Here is a 15,512-nt window from a genome sequence, read left to right on the forward strand (position 1 = left end):
TCTTCATTTCTAAAGAAGTACTGTCTCGAACGTCGGCTAAGTATGATAAACGTGTATGTGATGTTTTAAGTTCTGCTTTTTCTCATCCTGAAGACTGATTAGTCGAAAGACTGTGTTCACGCGTATATTTTCTGTGGATTACCTTTCATTTTGAGTAAAGACGTCCCTATGTCAGATTTTAATTGACCGAGCGAGGTGGCGCTGTGGTTAGCACACTGGACTCGCATTCGGGAGGACGACGGTTCAATCCCGTCTCCAGCCATCCTGATTTAGGTTTCCCGTGATTTCCCTAAATAGTTTCAGGCAAATGCCGGGATGGTTCCTTTGAAAGGGCACGGCCGATTTCCTTCCCAATCCTTCCCTAACCCGAGCTTGCGCTCCGTCTCTAATGACCTCGTTGTCGACGGGACGTTAAACACTAACCACCACCACCAGATTTTAATTACGTTCCTATAGCGCCGAAAATACGCATGTGCGACCCTTAGTTACGACACTCACATTCTTACGCTTCACACTGTCTTTCCGCCCTGCACTTTTGGTCAAATTGTTGTTCCGCACACGGTATAACGTTGCTGGGTGGGAAACCTTGCTCAACCAGCACTGCTTAAATTATACTCTATTTATGTACGCTACACGCATGTCATTGAATGAGTCCCAAGCCCGATCATCCGCCTATATTCCCCCACGTCACTGGAACGCCAGCTCGCGACATACAAAGCATCAGAGCCGCCCAACTAAACAGTACAGATTATGTGATATGAAATAGCGGAGGTCGGTGAGACGAGTGTCGAAGCCAAGAAAAGGGCCACCGAAGCCAAGAGACATGCAGAATTAGTAAGGGTAGAGGCAGCTGGCGCCAAAACATTGGCCAAAACCGCAAATAACCGTGCAAGAATCGCTACGCGAATTGGACACATGAATGCAATAGGAATCGATGCAATGAAAGCCCAGTGGAAGGAAGCACTTGCGAGCACAACGCAAAGAATGGAAAGCGTTGAAGAACGCGTTGCGGGTACCACCCAAAGGTGTGAAAGCGTAGAAAAAGATGTGGCACGCCTGGAACGCCGAGTACAAATTGGTACACAGCGTCCAGAGGCGACGGCCGGCTCGGCGCGACGCAGTCGAGTACGAAGCGCGCTCAGCAGCCCAGGGAGCGCACGGCTGCAAAACTGCAGCCCGACCGCCACAACTGACGCTCAGTTCCAGTATCATTCTGGGGCAGAACCAGGAGGTGTCAGTTCGCGTCAAACAGACGGGCGCGTGTGATACTACACCCAATAGAAATGTGCAAGAGGTACCAGTGTTTGATTAAAAACACATTTTACCGGTCCTCAAATTCCAAAATTTCCGGGAAAATGGAGGCTCACCTCACCCAAAAATTTGGCTGTCACAATTTTCTAACACGCTACTAATATCTTGGCCATTGACAGAAAAATTAGAATTTATCTGCGGGCACATCAAGGGCACGGCAGCTGAGAAAATGCGTAGTGTTGCAGGTGCATGCCGAACGTACCAAGCATTCACCGACGCGTTACTGGGAAAGTATTGATCACGCCAAGTGCAAGACCGAATAAAAGAAGAACTCATTTTGTGTCCATATCCGGAGGCGTCAGTATACAAGAGCCCCACGAAGCTCTTTGAGGCTTTAATTAGAAAGAATCAGTTTCTTGATGTGCCACATAGTGATGGTGAAATAATGAAGTTCTGTTTCGCGAAACTGCCGAGCAACTACCGGCTAGCGCTTGTAGGAAAGTACGGAGCGAATATCGAAACATTGAAAAGCCTTCTGCGCGAGTTGGAGTTAATTTTCGAAAAAGAAACAGCGCATGATGGACGGAAAGGGCAAAATAACTATTACAATGGCGACTTTCGTGGAGCACCGCGCAATAACAACATCCATCAGCGTGGAGGCAGGACTATAAGAGACAAAATAGGGACGGCAGAGTAACTTGCAGAGACAAAACGATACCCGCCAGTACGACACGAGCTGGAGCCGCAGAGATTCACATGAAGAGCGGGATGAGTGAATCGAAATACGTGGTCCTAAACCGAGATCCAATCACCGAAACAGAAATGGAGGGCGAGATGGAAGCCAGGACCGTGCGGTTTCGGCTCGGGGAAAATCCGCACAAATACTCGGACAGAGCCGTTTACATATGTTGAAATGCGAGGAGCACAAGAACGTAGTTTTTGTACAGAATAAAAGTGTTGCCTGTGTGTGAAACAAAAGGGAAACATTTGTAAAAGAGACTGGCTTAGAAAACATCTTTCTGTTGTGTACGTATTAGACATTAAGTGTGGTAATTTGTTTTTATTTATATTCTTTAACATGTACAAGTGTAACTTGTAGGGGCTACGAGGCGACATATGGACCTTCCGCGTTCTTTGTTAACTCCGAAATCGAAGGGTCGGTCTAACTCACTTTTCTGTACTTTCCATTTCATGGGGGAGCCACCACTCTTCAAAGTCATTGGTAACACAGACTCCATCTTCATGTGTGTTTTGTCTTTACACCGTACCTATTACTGAGTCTTTGTTGAGGAAGAGCTGCTGGATGCATACCGACAGTGTTCTGGGCACGCCTTACAGCGTTGCGCCTCTTCTTTGTTTGCGCGGTATTTGTCACTGCTGTCATGGGCACACAATTGCGGTGTTGCACCTACTTTCAGTGAGACTTTCCTGTTCGTTGGCGTGTTGGGCACGCCACAGCGCGTTGCACCATACTCTTGGGGTTTGGAGGCGGATGTACAAAGGTGGCCATTGTGCCCGCCCATGCCGCTGCTGTTAAGCGCAACCTTTCTGGAGTGTGGCGAGTTTCTCGTGCGATGGTACGTCACGTCTCTGAACGTGAGCGGTCGTCGGGATTTATCGCGTGAGCGGTGTAATGCCGAAGGTATGGAATTCCTCAACAAGTCCTGTAACTGGGGTCTCGGTGTGACACCTAGCACACATGAGAAGTCTAAAAGTATGATAGTTACAAGAAATTGTATACAGAGGTAGAGTCCTTGCATTGTAACTTGCAAAGTCTGCCTTTTTTTGTGTGTGTGGAAATTTTCCACCGTAAGTTTCTGTCCATCCAGTTCCATCTCCATTTTGTACTACAGTTTCCTAGTATGGACTTTTCGGACACGTCGGAGAGCGGACACCAAACTTCGTACGAGCACCTAGTAATGATAAATTTCTTCTCTATTCTCATCAGAGCAACTTTTATGCTGATTTGATACGTGGCTGGAATGTGTAAGAAATCACAGCACTACTTGGCGGAGGAGGAAGTATACTCCAACAAAAACCCTCTGACAACAAAGGTAGTACGATTCTATTGTCGATGCAGAAAATAAAATGGAAATTTGTGCGTTTGGCACTTGTGATCATCGTTCTCCTAACGATCGATTAGATGTACGCCATTTATATGTTTTCAGAGTATATAAAAGCTGTAGCAGCACAAAAATTACACGATTCAAATGCTAAAACTTAATAATAGGACAAATCTTTTGCAATACTAAACGTATCATGGTGAGTAAGAAGACTGTAAGCCCAAGCTCTGTCGATGGTAGGGGTTGTATATGTGGCGCTGCAGAGTCGGCCGTAATAAACAGGACGAGTGTGTCCATGTTGTGACGTCACGGCTGTGTATCACGGAACGTGGCCGGCCGCGATCAGTACAGAATATGTGTACATTTTCTAAAGTAGGTGTCTGCATCTGCACATTGTGCGTTTCCCGGGCTGGATGGACGGCAGTGAATTATCGGCAGTGCTTAATATGCAAGTGGTTGCAGACTGACACGTGGAACAAAAGTCGCTATAGTTTGCCCAGTCACGAAGCAATGAGGAATGCTTGAACACTCTCTTTCAAAAGAAACAATTCTAACCCAGATGACTGTACAAACCTGTTTAAAATTTTTTTGCACGCGTTGAAAGTATGGATGCATGTTGGTTGTCAGATCTAAAAGACATTCTTACCGCTCGTCGTTTCGACTGTCCATGCGTGTCAGATAAGTGGCCGTAACTTTCCCCTGGCTTCAGCCACAAGCACAAAACTTTTCCACTGCCATCGCGCCATCGACGCTAGAATGTGACATAATTTTCAACTTGATATGCCAAAGTCTTCCTCTGTTTGTAGTTTATTCGTACTTGAAAAGAAAGTTACGCTGCTAGAAATTCTTGCAAAAACTGGCAACAGGTGCTTGTGTCCCTTTGTGTGTTGTGTTTTATCGACATGTCCGCCATGTTCAATGAGAAACACCGAACGACACAGCGTATGTTTGTATAGTCGTGGTGTACTTCAAGAAAGGGAACTCTTCTTTCATCGTTTCAGAGGAAGAACACTTTCTTCTCCTCGTATTAAGGGACGCGAGTTAGTTTTACACACGGCAGCCAACAGACAATGGGGCGCACTAAAGTGAGCTCGCCGAAGACTGTGTTGCAACTGCCGCCTGCCTCCCACTGTTGTCTGTAACAGTCCGGAGACATCGCGTCGGTTGCATCTGCACGGCTCAACCCTTCGGAGGTTCGAGTCCTCCCTAGGGCATGGGTGTGTGTGCTGTCCTTCGTGTAAGTTAGTTTAAGTTGGATTAAGTAGTTTGCAATCCTAGGGACCGATGACGTCAGCAGTTTAGTCCCATAGGGACCCAACACAACCACGTCGGTTGCATCGACTACAAATGTGTCATATGACTGTGAATAGCTAATGCGTAAGTACGAATACAATCTTCGCATCTATCCTCATCCTGTGACGAAAATACAGCGTCTTGGTTCCATTGTTGCGTTCACCAGAAGTGGTATTGGGAAATCGGTTTACGAAATCCGGTTTTGGAAGCCCCATGTAGGAAGGGGGGGGGGGGAGGGTTGTTACCAGCTGTATAGCACGGAACGAGATGAACGGACTGTGGCGTGGGTAGACGCAGTCGGTCCGGCAGTGCCGACACGGACGTAGACGCCTCGCTCGCTCTGCTGCAGCCGTTCCTTCGCATGCCGCGGGCCGAGCTACCAACTCAGCCTCATGACGTCAGCGTGGTGTTTGGGCGGGGGGGTGGGGGGGAGAAATGGGGCAGCCGCGCGCCCCGACTGTCTGTGCGGCCCAGTTGCGGCGGAGCGGCCAGGCATGTGGCGGCGTGCGACGCAGTCCCGCCTCTCGGCGAGAACACCAGAAACAGGTGAGGCGGGCAGCAGGCCTCCACTGGGTTACTTGGAAGCTGCGGCTGTTGTTCTGCTCGCTTTGGTGTGGCTTGTCGCGTAACTCACGACGGAGCTGCTCTTGTTTAATACATTGTCTTACTTTAAAAATTAGGATCGGTACGAACATTAGGGATGGCGAATAGTGTGTTAAATTAGCGCGTCGAGTGTTTAATAATTTATTATTCGTTATTTATCGCCTTGTTACAGTCGTTTAATCGCTGATACCTTGAGCGAGAATAGCGTGCAACGAACAGAAAACAGCGCCACATGCAGTCGGGCGGTGTTTCGATGTATCAGTGTCGATTCCTGCAGATTTCTCGTACCACAGTTGTTGAAAACGAAAACCACGCGTTCCTGGCTACGTCACTGCAACGAAATAACCAATGTTCGTAGAGGACGCAAGTATGCGAAAACCATCAAACAGTCAGCACTTCAGACTGAGTGAGTTTCAGTGCGACACGGCGTCTTTTGTCACTGATCCCAGCAGCCGTGGTTGTCTGTAATTCTGAACCGCCAGCCGAGAGCGACTGCAGGTTGCCTCTGTTGTGGACTGCAGGGCTGACAGAAGTTTATTTTTCAATATTTCGCTTAATTTGGCCGAATTTGAACATCTAAAATGTTGTAAGGTACTTATTCAAAGGTATAACCTGCCGTTACGGCTTTCACACAGTAAGAAAAGTATCACAGTTGTAAACTTGGCGTGTCGTGAGGTAACGTAACGCACGGCGCTGAATTACGCGAACGTTATACACCCAGTATTTGAGCACTTGCCGACTTCGAACACACGTCAAGAATAATTTCAAACCGTTCCTAAACTTTTGCTCGCTTACATGCTTAACGTCAGATATTACAGACGTTAACTCGTCTGCAAAGTAATCAGACGTCCGAAGTTGTTTAGTGCATAGGCATTCCGAATCCTGTACTGCACTCGCGAATCAGAACTCGTGGCGTCATGCCGACATGTTTCTGACGATGAAACGCAGCACTTGTGTTTATTTCAGTACTTTTAGAGTTTTCTGGAATTTAGGTTGTGATGCACGAGCGATCTGTTGCTTTCCCCAACCTACGTTAGATTGAGGCGAAGATTTGGTTGCTTGTTGGCGAATTCTTGAAAATTTATCGTAATGTTTGCGTTTCGTGAAATAAAATTTTCTTATTCTCTTTTATCGTTCGGTGACGTCACGCTTCGTTTGTGATTTGCTGATCAAAGAGAAGCGATCACACACCACAATTTCTTTGCTCTATACAAGTCTGCAGCGCCGGCCGGAGTGGCCGAGTGGTTCTAGGTGCTACAGTCTGGAACCGCGCGACCGCTGCGGTCGCAGGTTCGAATCCTCCCTCGGGCATGGATGTGTGTGATGTCCTTAGGTTAGCTAGGTTTAAGTAGTTCTAAATTCTAGGGGACTGATGACCACAGAAGTTGAATGCCATAGTACTCAGAGCCATTTGAACCCAACTCTGCAGTGCTTTGTCTGGCTGTCACGTGTTATTATTTGCCTGGTAAGAGACAAAGCAGCGCATGAGAGGTCTTTGAGACGCGTCGTGTTCTTGCGGCTTGTTGTGCAGAAAAGTTGTCGCAATCGTGCTTGCGCATTAGTCGTATCTTACGTGACCAAAGAATGAATGATGGTGATTGGCTGTCACTTGAAAACTTCTTTATCTGACGTTCAAATGACACAATTAAAGTGCAGTGTAAATTTTTATATGCGGCCTATAACGACGGCAGAATCTAGATTTAATTCGTGCCATTTCCAGTGCAGTATTTGCGGGAATCCAGGTCGATTTGTTATTAGTTTCCGTCAGATCACTGAATCACGTCGGAATTACATTTGTGGCGGCATTTGCTAATTATATTTGACTGAAACCTATAGCAAATATTATTTCGTTTAGGCAGATATTGGTACAGAAGCCTTACCCTTTACTGATGGTAAGTCACTGTTTGGGAATTATCGGTAGCCACTGACGTCAGATTTACCGACATTTTAGCATTATAAAGTACTGAAAATCTGGAAGACTTCTGAGATGTCGTGTATCATTTAGACTACATATCGTCATAAAACGCAAATTTGAGTACCAAAGCTGTGAAACTGCTAACTTTAACTTCACAAACAGGTAGATCAGCACAGCAACTGTCCAGTTTGCTCCCCGCATCCAATCGCAGCACAGGACGCGTGATGTCACATAAAAGTGACTGTCTTCACATGTGAGGGACAGGATGATTAAACAAAAGTTCCACGAATTTTATGAATAATGCGTAACCCTAAATCTGAGCTCCAAATGGCTCTCACTTTCGTGACACTAAAGAGTGTGTGTGTGTGTGTGTGTGTGCGTGTGTGTGTGTGTGTGTGTGTGTGTATGGTGGTTACCGTTTTTATACTCGTCTGTCACAAAATATGCAACGCAATTGAAGCACCGTATTGAAGACCTGTCCAAAACGTCTCGTGAGTAGCGAGATCAGTTGGCTGAATTGTCGGGAAATGTGACGTTGACGGATGAAGAGTGGCCGGAGCCAAAACAGTTTCAGAAAAAGGCCGCCATTTAACCGAGAATGTGCGGAATTCGCTCTCTGAGGCACACATCGATTGCCCATAATAACGGATTAAGATCGCTGGTGACTTACGAATGTGTACAACGTTTCTGGGTGCTTTTAATTCTTCACGTGTTCTGTCCACCAGCAGAATCTTTGACAGTGTGGTGTCTCACACGATACTTGGGCTGGCAGGAACGGTACTGTACCACTGGGTGCTCATAATCTGGAGTTGAGCCACTCACAGAGGTCCAGTGTGGACTTTAACTATTGTATGGTAGCGAAACTTGGTGTACGAAAGCCCCCTTGCGGAACCGATTTACACTGGAAAGGAATTATTTTCGATTTTGGCCACCAAATGGCTCTATCAACGGAAGAAAGACGTATAGAAATGTTTCCATATGTAATGGATTGGCAACGGAACGTGGGCAGGAAGGGTCAAACAAGTGAGAAAGGCAGAATGTAGGTCTTGTTATTAACCGCCAGCTGCACAATTTGTTCAGTATGAACACCGAAGACTTCGGCGAGACGTTGCACAACGACAGATTCGCACCTGGTAACAAAAATCAGAACTGATTTCCTCCGGCGCAAACTGGTTTCGCATTATCGCCTTGGCATACCTGCCAAGTTTCGTTGCCATACGGTAATTACAGAACACAATGGACCTCGGTGAGTGGCTACATTTTACTTACGAGGACCCGGTACTTCTATGGCTCTGCTGAAGAAAAAAGCGATTCGCGAAGATTTCGCTGTCGCATTTCTGGCCCATTTGGTCATAAACCATTTAGTAGTTAGCCAGTTAAAAAAAGTTTGCAGTTGTCTGACTTCCGTCTTGTTTCACCTTTTTGAAGCGTCAACACTCGTTAGTTTCTGCAAATACCCGTCTTCCCAGTACAGGCGACTGTCTAAACTGGAGCAGGTCGCAGCTACCAATAGGGGGCGTCAACATTGCCCCGTGGCGTAATGATGTACTGTGTGACGTCATATATACTTACGGATACAACAGAACGCGGTGATGTTTACATGACTGCTATATTACGTATTTTTTCTAATATGGGTTGTGGTGGAAAAGTGACGTGTTGCATAGCCCGAGATCTAGGCTGGGTTGACAGGTTACAGTACGGCTGTCAGTTAGCGGGGCCAAAGAAATGGAGTGTTACAGTAACGATAATTATTGCTGTGTCAGATATTTTATGCACGTTAGATTTCGACGAGTGTTTTATGTCCGTTTTGTTGTCGTCATGGATCGAAACACAGTTGGAACGGCAGGTTCAGTATTTTTCAGCATTGGGCACAGTTCGTAGCTAGTGTAAACGTACGTTTACACCTGTGTAAATTTGCGTGTGCACAAGACGGACGCAGCCTTCGCACAAAGAGGCATCGGTGCAGCCAGCCTCGTACGCCTGTTGACACGTGGGCGCGGGCAATCAACACGTCCCAGGCGAATACAGGCCGTGCTGTCCCGTCCACGGTTTTGTTTCGTTTGTTCTGTTTTGCTGCGTCGCACTATTAAGTTCTAGTCTTTCGTGCGCTTTCAAATTTTTGTTAACCCATTGGTCGAGTGGCCTAAAAAGGAACAAATGGATCTGAAGAATATTATCTTGCATGCTTATGACGCGAGTTATCTGTAACATCTAGTGTGTCTTCTGAATGATATAATGGATAATCGAGTTGAACTTTTTAGTGCTAATGTTATGAGGAAACTTGCTTTCCAATGCAGTGGTAACGCCTATCAATTACTAATGGCCTTTTGAATAATATTCGTGTTGATTTGAGACACACTATATAGTGCCTGCTAGCTATCGCTGCATTCTCGAAAACAGCATGAGGAAGTAGGCTGTAGTAAAATTATAAAGATTACAACTTAATTAGAGCAGTCAACCACGAATATGATATGCAAAGTTTATTTACACAAAACCATTACCGGTTGCCGATTTTCAAAAACAAGTTGTTAGGTGGCTTTCAAAAGCTGATCAGTACTTACGTTAACCGCCATTTAAAAGAATATTCCTTTCTGTGCAAAATATCAAATCTTCACGATCGGTTTTTCTCTGGAGATTTGAAATTATCGACTAACTTTTCCCATGCAAATGACGTCGGAGCTTTGTGTTCGGGCACTACACACTAGATGAAAGGCAACAGTGAAATCAGCTACAGATTCAGAATGCCTTAAATGAAAAATAAACAGGACGCAGAATCATTCGTGAGTGGTAACGAAAATTATGTACATTATCTGTACATGTCATCGATATAGTACAGGCCCATCTGCCCTTTAAAGAAAGTTAGAACAGTTACTGTGACGTGTATCTTGTAATCGGTATTTCAGGTAAGGAAAGGAGCCACTCGTCACTGATTCTATAAGTAAATTGTCAGTAAGACGTGAATTAAAAGTAAATGAATAGCAGCACTGATAGCTCACCATACGTGTTAGAAAACACTATCATACATAAATTTCTCATCATTGTTTTGCAGGAAGAATAAAGTTATTGGGGTATTAAGTTTTCATTCTTGAGGCTGCACAGAAAGAAGTTCTAGATTTAATTACGGAATTCAAACACACGCTACCTATTACCAATACCTGTGTCTTGGTCTATGAGTACGTCAGTCAGGTGCGAAATTGCGTTGGGTTCCATGTTCGTACTTACTGAATAGTGTACTGGAAAGGAGTAATAAAAGTCGGATACAAGCAGGCATATACTCACCATTGACGTATGTCATCGTTGATTGCTTACAGCAAGATGGCAGATGGTAATGTACGCAATATAGGTAGTAGCATTGAAGTCACTACATAGTTTTGGCACTGTGTAATTAGTTAGTACAGAAGTGCTAGTACATTTTGTCAATGAAATATTAGGCGCTGCGGTGATTAATTGGAGATGCACAGAAGTACTTTGATTCTTAACATTATCAGGAGAATCCTTGGAGGCAGGTTTTGTGTGCAAATAAAAGAATTTGTAAATACAACATTGTCAAACTTTCCGACTTTCCGACTAATAATTAAGACAACTTTTGGCTTCATATGAAAATAACAATGGGATCGAAATCATGAGTTGCGTCGCTCAGACGACACAGGAGGCGAAATACAGGGCTACCAATAAATCGTTCACTGGTTTCCAGAATTCTACATTTTCCGAAATATTTTTCGCCTCAGCGAGTTTAGACTGTGCCGACCACCTCATAATAAGAATGCAGCGCCTTGCGAAAATGCCGAAAAGGCGAGAGAAGAGTTTTCGTGTGTTGGACAGTACGGGATGTTTGACCAAATACGGCAGCTTCGGCCGTGGAGGAAGGTGAGCGAGATTTTTGTACAAAGAAGTCAACAGCAGCGACAAGCCGCGAACTCTAAATACCGCAGCAAGGTGTGTGGAAGACCGTGCGTCGGCTGTTACACTTCGAACCGTACCGTCTGCAGCCCGGAAGGTTGCGGCCGGCGCCTTCAGATTCGCGCCACAACGGAGGGATCACTGGAGGATGAACCTCCATGCTGAACATCCATCCTGATCTTCAGCGACGAAGCAACCTAGAATTTATCTGAAAAACTTAATCTCCGCAATATGAGTGTGGGCTACTGAAAATCCTCATGAAATTGCGGCGCATGAACCAGATGCGCAGATGGTTAATGTTTTCTGTCCAGTGTCACAGACAAAGCTTGAATGGGCCGTTTTCATTCTGTGAAGGAACTACGACGATCCTCAGTACGCCACACTCTCACATTGCGGAGATAAACATTTTCGGATAAATGCAAGGTTGCTTCGTTGCTGAATATGAGCGTGGGGACGAAATGTCCATGCTCAACCGGTCCGTGCATTGTGGCGCAAATCTGAGGGCGCCGGCCGCAACCTTCTGCTTTTAATAGTTGTGAGAAATGCAGACGGCGCGGTTCGATGTGTGACCGCCGACGCACGGTGTTCCACACACTTTGCTGCGGTGTTTAGAGTTCGCGGCTTGCGCCTGCTGTTGACTTCTTTGGACCGCGTACAGAAATCTCGTTCACCCCCCCCCCCCCCCCCTACACGTTTGCAGCTGCCACATTCGGTCAAATATCCCGCATATTACAATACGAGAAAACTCTTCTCTCGCTTTGTCGGCATTTTGGCAAGGCGCTGCATTGTTAATGTCAGGTGGTCAGCACAGTTTAAACTCGCTGAGTTTGCTGTTATATTCATGCTCCAATCATATTTGTACAAGCAATATTTCCGAAAATTTAGGATTCTGGAAACGAGTGAATGATTCTTGGCAGCTCTGTTTTTCGCCTTCTGTCGATCATCTTCCGTTTCTGTGGTAGTATGGTCACTGAGCGACTCAACTCATGGTTTCGATCCGCTTGCTGGTTTTATGTCATGCCAAAAATTAGTTCAATTTTTAGTCACATAGGTTGAGAATATTGTATTTACGAATTCTTTGAATAACGTAGGAATATTTTTACAGATATTCTGCCTCCAAGAACACCCCCGACAATGTTTACAAACAATAATACTTCTGTGCCCTTACTATTAATCACAGCAGCGCCTAATATTTCTTTCACAGAACGTGCTTGCACTTTGCCCCTTCCTGACCACACAGCGCCGACACTGAAGGTACCGCCTCTGATGCCAGTATTTACACTGTGTACGTTACTGTTCGGAATCTTTACGTAAGCAATGAACGATTACGTACGTAAATGGTGAGAATAGCCTACTTGTATCGGACCCATAATACTCTTTTCTGGTACACAACTTAAGTACGTGCAGTCATGCTCAAAAGTATTCGAACGAATCGAATTGCATTTCGCCTGATTCGCATGCAACCCGCATAACGCATCTGTTTAGCAGGTCCTCTAATAGCCTCTCAGTACAGTCGTTTGACTGTTGAAAATGGTTCCAACGAGTCACCACTAGGAAACACTGCTCTGTATCGCAGTAGCTCAAGATGTAAAGTAATACCACGATAGTACAAATATCAGGGAACCCCTTATCATATATAAACTGTCCTTAACGCTTTTAAGCTCACATTTATTACAATAAATGACATACCTCAAATGTTACCACTCTCATTGTTACGTCGGATAGGTAATGCACGTAGTAAGTTCGTCATATTCATGATTTTTTCTTCAAAGTAACATACCGTACTTATTATTTAACGCAAAATGACATTAAAAATTTAAGTTATTCACGAGCAGCTAGCTGCATATGGAATCAAACCCATATCATGTGACTGACGGAAACTAAAAGTCATTCCTGACTAGGCATACAGAGAATGATATACCTCGATTTATGACAGTATCATTTAGCAAATATCAACTATAAATTACATAACGTAAACATTTTTAACGGACGCGGATTCCTACCCAGCATCTATTGTCCTTGTTAACGAACTACGAGAGATGTTAAATATTGCTTCTTCACATGTAACTTATTTGAAATGCCGTGACGTGAAGCTTTGTGTTGGACTGGGGCTCGAACCCAGAACCTATTCTCAACAACATTTCTCCTCATACTGTCACCCGCCTACTCTTGTTCCGCTCGCGAATGTCGCGTGGTTGGGGCAATTCATCGGCAAGGCCTCTTATATTGGCTGGAATTCCTCAATATTTCTCGTCGTGGTCATTTCGCTGCAAGCCTGAAAGCCTCGAGGAGACGCGTTTTTTTCAATTACATGCCACACGTGCTGCGGATACATTCAGTCGAGACCGTTCATGGCGACATCACTTTTAACGACTTATTGGCTATAACATCGAAATCTAATGGTTCTATCTAAACCTTACATCAATGCTGTATTTAGGCTATAACACAGGAATCTAATGGTCCCATCTAAGCCCTATATGAACGCTGTATTTATAAAGTCCCTTAGGACGTCTCTTTTTGCGGCTTACCGATAAAAACTACGTATTTTTATTCCATTTTCGGACAAATGTTTCGGCTGTAAGATCCAATGTTAGTTTTTTTTGTTGCTTATTTGGGGAGGTAACTCTTATTTTCAAACATTCGATTTCTGCAGATTTTTGGTTTCAAATCAGGCGTCACAACGAATACATCGTCAAATGCAAAGTGAGTACGTACATCTTAGATGTTAAAAGCAAACTAATGTAACAGATTACGTTAAGTAGGGCAGTATATTGTAGTATGTGTTACTGTACAGCGTATAGTTCAGGATCGCTAACAAGAGATCCATTTTTTGCATTCACGTGATACAATTGTATCGTCAGTTATTTTCCTAACCATTTCAGGAGTGAAAATTTTTTTGATTGATTCAGATACTTCTTTCCCAGCTGTACTTCTTCGCTGAGGTTTATGGGCCAAGTTCGCAGAACCACTTTTACGTATTCTTGGAGCTGCTTCTGGATACACACTACCAGAACTTGTAGCATATTGGGAGTGTTGTCGTGTGCATTGTTTCTTCATTGCCCCCACCCCTCCCCGTATCTTCTTTATTTGTATTCTCTTCAATGTCTATATACTTCGACTCGAAATCCCTTAACTCTGATACTTGTTCGTCTATGAGACGTTAAGCGAAAATTTCCGCCTCGTTCAGGTCTCTATGATTCATTGTAGAAAATCTTCCTCGAAAGAAACACGTTTGCTCGACTGTGACAACTGCTAATAATAATGGTTAGTCTATAAATCAACCATGAAAATGAAACTAAGCAACTAGACATTCAACAATGCGCCATCAAACTTGCATTCTCTGTTGCTAAAGCAAATTTAGACCGAATTAGAATTGCGGTCGCAGGTGGCGCCAACCCAGTGCAAAATATGCCCTTGAGCACAAAAGTTACACTTTTTCTCGTTATTATTTCCCATTTTCAAACGGGATGATTCGCGATCTGTTATGTTAAAATGTGTGGATAAAAGTCGTATTACAAGATCGCTAAAACTCCTCTACTGATTACTAGTTTCAGATCATTGACGAGACTTCTTCAGATCTAAAATACCAAAAGGTAGCATAAAAGAGGTCAACATAACATAATACGTTTTATGTTTAAAATTCCATTCACACACACAAGTAGTAATATTTATTGGTACCTATCAGCCACCAGGCATTACACAGCGCCATAATCTGTTGAGCTGAATCGCTCTTGTTGCCATGCACACACTGAAAAATTTTATATACCGTGACAAAAATAATGACATGAAGTGCATTTGATAAGTGGTGTACAGCTTTAACCTCAGCTGGTGCTTGATTTCTCAAAATTTGCAGTATAGATCCTTTTTTTCCCAAGACCGAGACACCAGTGGGGAGTACCTATGCGTACCATCACAAATCAAGCACTGAACTTGCCGAAAGTAGGTCGTACTGGATACGCAGTGTGCAACGTCAGCCATACAGGTCCACTGCTCACAATGCCACTATTGTGTTGGAATGCACAGACTCTGACAGAGGTAACTATCACTCAGCCCATGTGCGGATGTAGGTATGGCCCGTCACTCGCAACGCTGCAGGAACCAGGGAGTGGCTGTACTACGGCCGTCAGGGAACTGGCCGCGTATGTAATGTATATATGTGTGTATGTTTTTACTACACGAAAGCGCCGACTGCCAGATGGCGCCGCTAACCATGGAGTGTGTAAGCTCGATTCACAAAAATCTGCTAACGCTATTGACATCAGTTTATGGAGAGGCGGAGTACAGGCGAATTTCACAATTCTATATATTTACTCATTTTGATGTGTAAAAGAATCCTTTAGTGATTTCAAAATGTAGGAGAACATAGGATGTTACTTTGTTGACGTCATTTTCGTCGCATCAGCTCACCTTGCTACCAGATGATGGAATGGAAGCAAAAGCAAAGTAAGGATTTGCTCAGAATAGTCCTCTTACATAAAAATTGACAC

The sequence above is a fragment of the Schistocerca serialis genome, chromosome 11 (assembly GCF_023864345.2).
Source record: "Schistocerca serialis cubense isolate TAMUIC-IGC-003099 chromosome 11, iqSchSeri2.2, whole genome shotgun sequence".
Classification (NCBI taxonomy): Eukaryota; Metazoa; Arthropoda; class Insecta; order Orthoptera; family Acrididae; genus Schistocerca; species Schistocerca serialis.